Raw genomic sequence first — 9,962 nt, 5'->3', positions numbered from 1 at the left:
TACTTTTTTATTGGTACGTTGTTATATTCAGTGTGAAGGTTTTTTTTACTAGTTTCTCAGATATGATGTCTTTTACATATATACATCATGCTCGTTTATACACATATACAAACGGAAGTAAAATATATAATTCTAGTCACACTCAAGCTTATATAACCAAAATAAACCAATATTTCCCATAGGAAGACATGAAGGAAGAGAAACTTTAGGCAGAAAAACAGTTGGCAATATTCCTAACATGACAAAAAAGGGCAACAAGAAGAAAGAGCAAAGAACTGTGGGCAGGGAACAAGCAGATGTCAGAGTTTTCCTAATTTGGCCACTTGTGAAAAAGCAAAATCTAAAAATCTTTATTGACTGATTAAAAGACCAGGGAGTTGGCCAGGTAAATTTCTACAAAAATTACATCACTCTTAATACCCCTGCCACAACCACTGATTAATCTGGTCTGGTCTCAAACATGACTTGGGATGGAACTGGGAAGTTTGTAACAACACATCCTCTTGCCATAACAAGAAGTGATATGTATTCCTTCCCTGGTGATAAAGGTTTCCAATTCAGTAAAAATCTTTGTTTACCAGACATAAAAATGTTGATTTTCAAGTTGTTAAATTGACCTTAGGCTTTTTCTCTACTTTCTCCCTCTGCCTTTTGCCTTTAAAAGTTCAGGATGTCTCCAACAGTAACTGTTACATTCTGTCTAGCAAGCCCGGACTGTGGACAGTGATCTAACCTCTTGGAAAAAACATGGAGTTCACCCAAAAACTGAGAGAGACATTCTCTCGCCCCAGCCGCCAGCTCATAGGTTTCAAAGCTCTGGGACAGACCTCATGAACAGCTTGAGGCTCTAGCATGTAAGCTGGCAGCGCCAACTCAAACACAGAAAGCACTTCGGCAGGTATAAACAGCAACCACACACCAGGCCAGGCCCCAGAAGGCAGGCACTGAGGGAGTAAAAACCAGGCCGCGGGCCCCTGTCTGCGTCACCCTCCTTCAGGCCTCTCCTGTGTCTGAGGACACGTGGAAAAAGAGAAACTTCCCAATTGGACTGCAAGTTCGGGAAACCAGAAGTCTCATGTTTAATGAATATAGAAATATCTTTTCTCTTGGAAAGAGAAAGATCTTGCGCTTGCTTGTTACACACACACACACACACACACACACGCACACACACACACACACAGGTTGCAGCAGTAAGTGACCTATAATTATTTATCAAAATTGGCTTTTGATAACATATGTAAAAAATAAAGCCATTTCTTTTTCCTTTGGGGATTTTGCTCACTTGCCTCAGAGTGTTCTCAGTGTCCACACTTCAAGAGTCCACCACACTCTTTTAAAACATAGTTGGCTTTCAATATATTAACATCTATTGCTGGCCTCAGACTTTCAGCACTGACACAGCCACTAATTTCAGTGATTCCAGATCAGTATGTATAATTATGCTTTTGGAGAACGAAAGACAATATCCCCACCACTCAAAGAGAAGGCCATCAAGACACTGAACTTCCTTGAGAGTCTTCCCTCTGTCACTGAATTTTTAAAACTAGACTATTACCAATTACAGGTGTTACTCATTTACACAGCAATTTTTCTAACATAAGATATGAGGACATTCTATTCTCCTAAGAAAGTTTTTTAGCTAATATATTTTTTTATAGAAGCAATTGCTTATTTTTAAGTTCAAATTTCTTTATACTTTTACTCTATTTTGTACTTAATTGCAATTCACTCAATAAACTTTATTTCAATAACTATCATATTATTTTTCACTTACTCGCTTATAAAACTAGCATTCGTTGCTATTACAGATATGAGTAATTAATAGCTGCATCATTGAGAAACAGAATCTCTTTGGAAAAACAGACTTCAAAACTATACATTATAAAGTTGCTATTCAAAGTCCCTAAACCACACAAATATTTTCATTAACTGCCATTAAATGATCTATGGAAACACATATTAGGTTCTGAATTCTCCGCTGAATTTTATTGGAGTACAAGCCACACAGAAAACATGGTCTGTGCAACAAAGGGACTCACGATCTACCTGGGTAGGTTAAAACATGTTTCACTTGTTTCACGCTTTATATTTGAAAACTGAGACTTTTATGAAATGAGCACCTCTCTAAAAGCCAAAGGATCACTGACAACAACTAATAGGGTATGTGCGTAGATATTAGCTAGTCAAGTTACACATGATAGGATGGAACCTGCCCAATTTGAAAAACTATGTAGGGTCATTCGAACCATTTCGATTATTAGCTCTGAATGGAGCTAAGTAGAAGAAACAAACTTTTGTCCAAGTGAGGACCGGACTCCGCTTTTCTAAGTTATCAAAATCTGAACATGTGTGAAGTACCTTATTAAAGGTTCCTTGGTTTCTATTTTAATTACATTTATTAATTTAGCAGTCACTTGACCCTAACATCATTAACAAACCTTCATAATAAAGTGACCCTTACGCTGGTTTTGAATACTCCTAAATGACTCCTCAAATCTGGAGGAAGCCATTTGGCCCTTAAAACCAAAGTTTAATGTAAGGAGATTTTTTTTTCTATTAATGGATATACAGAGTAAGTCAACTTTATAAATCCTGAAGGAAAGATTTTTCTTTTCTATTTATTTGTAAGTTAAGAAAATTTTAAGCTCAACAGGATTACTCATCTGTTGTATCATTAATTTAGTTACACTGTGGATCTAGCCTTAAAGGTTATGTAAATGTTATTTTAGTGAAATTGAATGAACTAATATGAACTACACATTAATGTTAATAGACCATGTGCTTTCAACTAAGAGTGAGAGCATAGGAGGAGTACAATAATGACCTGCTACTTTTATTCAGTATCCTCTGCTGCCCAAATCCTCCGGGATCTGAGTAGAAATCTAGATTTGCTGGAGTTCAATCTACACCAAGCATTTTGTAAGCCTGTTGACATATATCATTTCTTTTATAATTCATAACAATGCTATTTTTATGTATATTATTATCTTCCTAGTTCAGATGCAGAACAGATTCATAAAGTGTCATTCTCCATGTCATATTACTAGTAAGCGATGGAGCCAGGATTCCAACCTGTTAGTCTAAAATCTGAAGCCTTTCAAATACATTGTGTTCAGTTCTTTACTCTAAACCTTGTTATGCTCACACGTATCATGTCTGTCTGACAACATATATAATTTGTATATGTATATAGGATAAAAATTATCATTCACCAATGAAAATCACCATATTGAGGATAAAACATTAAAGGAAAAAGATACATATACTATCAACATGATTATTCAACATCATGCAGGGGATTCTGGCTAATGCAAAAAGGTAGCAACAAAAGAAGTACTGGAAAGAGACAGTCACTTTTGTAGACATAATTATAAATCAAGAAAATTTATGAGAATAAAAGATTCATTTCAGTAAATTATTCATGTTGATAAATATTTTTTAATGGTTAACTTTTTTTACACAGAAAATAACTGGTTACTGGAATAATGAGAAAATTTCCATTCATATTAGCAAAAATAATTTAAATGACTAGAAATAAGCTTAGCATGAATGAACTTATTCATAACACATATTTAAAAAACACATATTTATAAAAAGAATTGTAAAACATTAATGAAACAAAAAAAAAGACCCGAAAAAGTGGAGATATCATGTTCCTGGATAAAAGGTCTCACTATTATAAAGATGTAAACTGAGTCCAAATCAAACTATAAATGTAGAGCATGCCCAATAAAAATATTAATTTTGGATGTCAAATAACTTTATGTAAAATTTTAAAAATATATAAATATATATATTTTTTAATTTTAAAATTTTAAAAATATATAAATATATATAGGAGAAAATGAAAATGTAAAATGATATTGACTTTCTCAAGGATAATTTGATAATAGGTTTAAAATTAAAATGTGCATATCTTCAATCCTAGCAATCTATTTTTTAGTAGCTTCACAGAGATATGTGAACCAAAAAAAAGGAATGTTTTTAAGAGTTTACTGAAAATTTTGTTGTAATATTGAAAAATGAAAAATGATAATACCGTAAAGGTCCATCAACAGAAAAATCATTAGATAAGAAAATATACCTACACAATGGAAACTTCTACAGCAAGTAAAAAGAATGAAGGGATATGTCTGTATGGATATATGGAGAGATCTCGAAATAGAGACAAAGAAAAATACATGCCATGTATCAGTCAGGTTATTTAAAAAAGAAATTAAAAATAAGAACAAATTAGATGAGTAGCATAAAAAAGGCTATACATCTGTGAAATAACAGAAAAAAAAAAATATATATATATATATATGTTGGTTTCTGCCTCTAGTTCCTGACATATAGCTTCTAAATCCCTTGGAACTTCCTGGGTGATAGGAGTCTTTTGTTTTAATGAGGCAACTCTTGGTGGGTTCCTGGAGAGCTTCAGGATGAGAACTGATCACCAGAAAGACCAACCCATGATTACAAACTTGGCATTTTCAGCCTCACCTCAAACCCATCCTCCAGAAAAAAAGAGTGCTAGAGTTTGAGTTCATGATCGACCACGCCTACATGATGAAGTCTCCATAAAAATCCCAAAGTACAGGGTTCAGAGAGCTTCCAGGACAATGAACACATCCACACACTGGGAGAGTGGCACACCCCACCCCATGGGGACAGAAACTCCTACTCTTGAGATTCTTCTAGACCTTACCCTATGTATCTCTTCATCTGACTGCTCATCTGTACCCTTTACTATATCTTTTTTAATAAAACAGTAAACATAAGTAAATGTTTTCCTGAGTTCTGTCAACCATTGTAACAAATTATTGAACCCAAAGAGGGAGTTTTGGGAATCTCAATTTATGGCCAGTCAGTCAGAAGCACTGGTAACAATCTGGACTTGTGACTTAAGTCTGAAGTAAGGAAAGGCAGTCTTGTGGGGCCAAGCCCTTAATCTGTGGGATTTGTGCTAACTCTGGTTATTGGCAGAATTAAACCGAATTGAAGGACACCCAATTGGTGTCACAGAATTGCTTTGTGTGGGAAAAACCCCACACATTTGGTGGTGAATAAATATTCTGTGAATACAGGAGAAAACACAGTGTTTTCTAGACAACATCAAATAGGAGAACTGGAACATTTGGAAAAGTGAGCCAGTATTGCTTTTATTTGGCTCTTATACAGAAGGTTTAATGTGAATTCTCCCAAAATTAACTGAAAGTGCAATGCAATACCAAACAAAATTCCACATGTTGTCTTTTTAGAATTTTGCAACTGATCATCTGAGGAAAAAAATGCTGAAACTGCAGCTAAACACATTTTAATGAAGGAAAATTTGTTTACAAGACCTCCTAAATGTACTAAAGTTAAAATAATTAAGACAGTGTAGCACTGGTACAGGAAAAAGCTAGTAAAAGGAATAGAATAGGGATTCTGATCGATGCATATTAGTTGGGACCTTTTTCGTTTCAAGTAGCATTCTAATTTGCTTAAGCAAAAAACAAAAAACAAAAAAACACTTTGAGGAAACAAAAAAAAGTAAGAACCAATTTATACATCCACAATCATAGCAGCATTATTTACAATAGTTAAAAGATGGAAACAACCCAAGTGTTCATCAACGGATGAATGGATAAACAAAATGTGGTATATATGTACAATGGAATATTATTACTCGGCCTCAAAAAGGAAGGAAATTCTGACACATGCTACAACATAGATGAACTCTTAAGACATTATGCTAAATGAAATAAACCAGACAAAGACAAACACTATATGATTCCACTTACATAAGGTACCTAGAATAGTCAAATTCATACAGACAGAAAGTATAATGGCTCTTACTAGGGGCTGGGGTTGAGGGAGAATAGGAATTATTGTTCAATAGGTATAAAGTTTCAGTTTGGGAAAATGAAAATGTTCTGGAGATGGATAGTGATGGTTGCACAGCAATGTGAATCTACTTGATGTCTATATATTTAAAAACGGTTAAAATGGTAAATTTTATGTTTGCATATTTTACCAAAATAAAAATGATTCTTAGGAAAAACAGAGCTGCATCTGGGATTACTGAATAACCAGAATCAAGAAATCCAGCACAGTCAGGTCTCTCTTCCTATCTTTTCATTACATTTATCTGCATATTGGTTTTATTTATCTTTACTACAAAATACATTTCCCCACATAGTGGAAAGCACAGATGTCAAGCAGTCGCTGAGTTTTATATTCAGAGCTTCAAATTCTCTGATTCCAAGTCCAAAAGTCCCAGAGAAAGGACTCATTGACACAACTCTAATCAGGTACCCACATCTGAACCAATTAAATATGGCTTAAAGGATGGAGTCTCCATGAACCAAGGCGATAGCTGTGCCATACAACCGATGAAGGCAATATGTCAATTTTCTTTTGACCATCAAATTAGTAAATAATAAAAAGATAGCTAATATTAGACTTCAATAAAAATGTAGGGAAACAGATCTTCCACTTCTTTCCATGACAGGGTACTTTGCATCAGACCATTCTTTGCACCAAGAACATCCAGATAAAATTGATAAAATGTATCTGAAAAGCTTGAAGATGTCACAGAGCAGTCATATTAGCCAATACTTTGTGCAGGGATCTACAATCAAATAGGAAGTTGAGATCTAGACTTTTTCCCACTCTAATGAGCTGATGAGAGAAAAATTGCAGTTCAGAGCTGCTAAGGAAAATAGAATTTGAGGATCCGAGACTCCTGAAAAAAAGGAAAATAAGAGCAGTCAGAAGGTGAAAAGTGGAATTAAGATATTTTGTACTTACATTTTGCACAGTGTAATAAAGTAGCTCTAATAAGTATGAATGTTGTAAATTTTAGGATAGCTTAGGAAAGAACGATAAAAGAAGGCATGTATAACAAACTAAAAAGGCAAAAAACAAAATAATATATTTAATCTAAAAAAGTGATAAGAGAAAAAATGAAAATCTGATAAATAAAAAGAAAAATAGCATTATAGTAGATTTAAACCCAAATATTGGCAATTTTAGTAAATGGAAATAAATTAAATATTCTAATTCATGATAGAACGTCAAAATGGATTTTAAAGTCAAGCTATATACTGTTTAAAAGACATATCTTAAATAAAAGACAGAAAAAGGATGTAGTAAAAAGATGAAAAATATATACCATGAAAAAGTTAAACAATTAAAACTAGCATAGCTGTATCAATATTAGACAAAGACAAAAATGTTAGTGGAAGAATTATTTCAAATAGAAACTATAAATTTATAATAATAATCCAAAGCAAGATAAAAAAACCAAAAATATATATGCACCTGGTAATATATATGCACAGGCTCAAATATATAAAGCAAAAATTTAAATGAAAAGAGAAATAGATAAATCAACAATAACAGATATAAATGTCACCACAGAATGAGCAATCTAGAATGTCAGCAGAACATTCTACTTAACAACTGCAAGATATATATTCTTTTCAACTGCAAATAGAACATTCTCCAAAATTTACCATATTCTCTACCATAGGGCAAGCGTCTAAAAGTTTCAAAGGAATGATGTCATATTTACTAACCATAGTAGATATGTAGATATATATATATCTATATGCATATCTATATGCATATATATATATGCATATATATATATGCATATAGATATATATACACTAAGAGAGTAGAACTTATATGCTCACTGAAAAAAAAATAAATATATGAAATGATAGATGTCTTAATTAACTAGCTTGGCAGGGAAATACTTTCACAATACATACACATATTAAATTACCATGATGTACATTTTAAATACCTTACAATTTTATTTGTCGATTACACCTGAATAAGCTGAAATTTTAAAAATATATTAAATGTTTTAAATAGTTACTATAAAATATAAATAACATTGAATATCTAAAAATAAATATAATGAAATATATCCAATTACCTCTACACTTGAGAAAACTAAATAAATGGAGGGTTATACCCACATATATGGTTTAGAGGACTCAATCCTGTAAAACTAAATTCTCTCAAAGTTAGTGCTCAGATTCAATGCAACCTCAGTCAAAATCCAAAAAGGATTTGTTGTGGAAATTACTAAGCTTATTTTAAACTGCACATGAAAAATACAAAAGGCAAGGGATAGCAAAGACAATCTTGTAGAAGAAAACTGTAGAGGACCTGCACTACTTGTTATCAAGCATATGATTTTGACAAAAAGGTAGATAAATCAATCAATAAAACAGGATAGTACAGAAAAGCAGACATATATGGTCATCTGATTTACAACAAAGATGCCACTGTAGAACTTTTTAATAAATGGTGCAGTAAACTGGCTATCTATATTGGGAAAATATGAGTACTGACAACTTTTTTTTATACCACATAATATCAATTATGAAGGATTATAGATCTAATGAAGAAAGGTGAAACAATAAAGCTTCTAGTAAAAATATAGAGCATGTCACCTGACATCTGTCAGAATGGCTATCATCAATAAATCAATAAACACTTAGTGTTGGTGAGGATGCAGAGAAGGGAATCTTTATACATTGTTGGTGGGATTGCAAATTGGTACAGCCACTATGGAAAACAGTCTGAAGGTTTCTCAAAAAATTAAAAATGGATGTACATACCTTTTGACTCAGCAATTGTACTTCTGAGTATTTATCCAAAGAAAACCAGAACAATAATTCGTAAAGATCTATGTACCCCTATATTCATGGCAGCACAATTTATAATAGCCAAGATATGGAAGCAACCTAAATGCCCATCAACAGATGATTGGATAAAGCAGTTATGGTTCATATATACAATGGAATATTACTCAGCCATTAAAAAAATGAAATCCTACCATTTGCAATGACATCGATGGACATGGATGGACCTAGAGGTTATTATGCTTTTTGAAATAAGTCAAAGATAAATACCATATTATTTCACTTATATGTGGAATCTAAGGGACAAAATGAACAAACTAATAAAAAACAGACAAATATAGAGGACAATCTGGTGAAGGCCAGAGGGGAGGGGAGTTGGGGGGCTGGGAGAATGGGTGAAGGGTTAAAGAAGTACAAATTAGTAGTTGATAGATGGTCACCGGGATGGGGAGTACAGCATAGGGAATGCAGTTAGCATTAATGTAATGGCTAGGTGGAGAGCCAGAGGAGAGAAAGAGTAATTAGGGAGATGGTCATATAAACTGCATAAACGTCTGACCAATGTACTGTATACTTGAAACTAATAAAATAAAATTTAAAAATATATATATAGAGAGAGAGAACATGACATTACGGCCTTGGGTTAGCCAAGTTTTCTTAAGCAAGACACAAAAGGCACTAATTTTATGGAAAAGGTTGTAGAGGCAGATGTCATTAAAATTAAGAACTTTATTTAAAGACACAATTAAGGAAAAAATATCCTAATTATTTATATTATTTTATATATATATATATATATATATACACACACACATATATATATATGTATATATATATGAATATATCGAGACACATACCCAGAAAAAGAAAGACCTCCTAATAAAATAAATAAGAAAAAGACAAGACAATTTTTAAAATTGGCAAAAGACTTAAAAAGATACTTGATAAAACAGGACACCCAAATGACCAATGATCATATGAAAAGGTATTAAACTTCATTAGTTATCCGAAAAATACAATTAAAGCCACAATGATATACCACTACATACCCATGAGAATGACCAAAAATTTTTAAATAAACAATACCAAGAATTGGCTAGTATGTACAACTGGTACTAGCTCACACTGCTGTCATTGTAATAAACTGGCACAATCTGGAAAACTTTTAAAACTGAATTACACCTACCTTATGAACTAGCAATTCTACTCTGAGGTAAATGTCCAACAGAAATATGTGTGTATATAGCTCATATATTTTGGCTGTTTTATGTGTTTGTTACCAAAGAACACAATTATAATTCTCCTACACGCCTTTTGGTACGTATGTGT

General features: G+C 32.8%; 1 long non-coding RNA gene across 1 annotated transcript in view; it reads right to left on the bottom strand.

Moving 5' to 3' along the window:
- Positions 1-6,108: 6,108 nt before the first annotated feature.
- Positions 6,109-9,962, bottom strand: part of LOC120592309 (uncharacterized) — a 19,064-nt gene continuing 15,210 nt past the window's right edge. The window contains exon 2 of the long non-coding RNA XR_005650098.1: positions 6,109-6,715. This is a non-coding gene — a long non-coding RNA (uncharacterized LOC120592309). The remainder of the gene's footprint in view (positions 6,716-9,962) is intronic.

Source organism: Pteropus medius, unplaced genomic scaffold (genome assembly GCF_902729225.1).
Source record: "Pteropus medius unplaced genomic scaffold, Ma_sr-lr_union100, whole genome shotgun sequence".
NCBI lineage: Eukaryota > Metazoa > Chordata > Mammalia > Chiroptera > Pteropodidae > Pteropus > Pteropus medius.
This window is presented reverse-complemented; position numbering and strand designations above follow the sequence as displayed.